The sequence below is a fragment of the Geospiza fortis genome, unplaced genomic scaffold (genome assembly GCF_000277835.1).
Source record: "Geospiza fortis unplaced genomic scaffold, GeoFor_1.0 scaffold3703, whole genome shotgun sequence".
Classification (NCBI taxonomy): domain Eukaryota; kingdom Metazoa; phylum Chordata; class Aves; order Passeriformes; family Thraupidae; genus Geospiza; species Geospiza fortis.
This window is the reverse complement of record NW_005054761.1, coordinates 76021-76419: the sequence shown is the minus strand read 5'-3', so window position 1 is coordinate 76419 and position 399 is coordinate 76021. Positions and strand designations below refer to the sequence as shown.

At 64.2% G+C, this 399-nt stretch overlaps 1 protein-coding gene across 1 annotated transcript in view; it reads right to left on the bottom strand.

Moving 5' to 3' along the window:
- FRMPD1 (FERM and PDZ domain containing 1) overlaps positions 1–399 on the bottom strand; it is a 26673-nt gene that overhangs the window by 841 nt on the left and 25433 nt on the right. The window lies entirely within an intron of this gene.

The window sequence follows — 399 nt, the reverse complement described above, 5'->3', positions numbered from 1 at the left end:
CCCTGCAGGTCATCTGAGGTAAGTTTGGTTATGTGTTTTCATTCTTGTCTCACAGCAAACCCTTTCACAGCCCGGGGCTCGTGTCCGGGTGTGTGTGACAGGGGTGTGCAGGAGCAGGGGCGTTTCACCCAGCTCTGAGCTTTAACCGGAGCCAGTGTTAGGCTGAGGCTAAGCCACCGCAGGGCTCCGAGTGTTTCTGTGTGGAGCCCTGGGGGCTCTTGGCCAGCTGGGTGTGGAGATGATCCCCGTCAGTGTCCCCGAGCCAGGGGACAGCCCTGTCCCCACCGTGCCTGGGCAGAGGTGCTGCCATCACTCGAGCCCACCGTGCCCACCCTCAGCTGCCGAGTGCAGACCCCCGCAGCTCCGTGGGGAGAGGAGCCACCCCCCCGGAACCCCGGG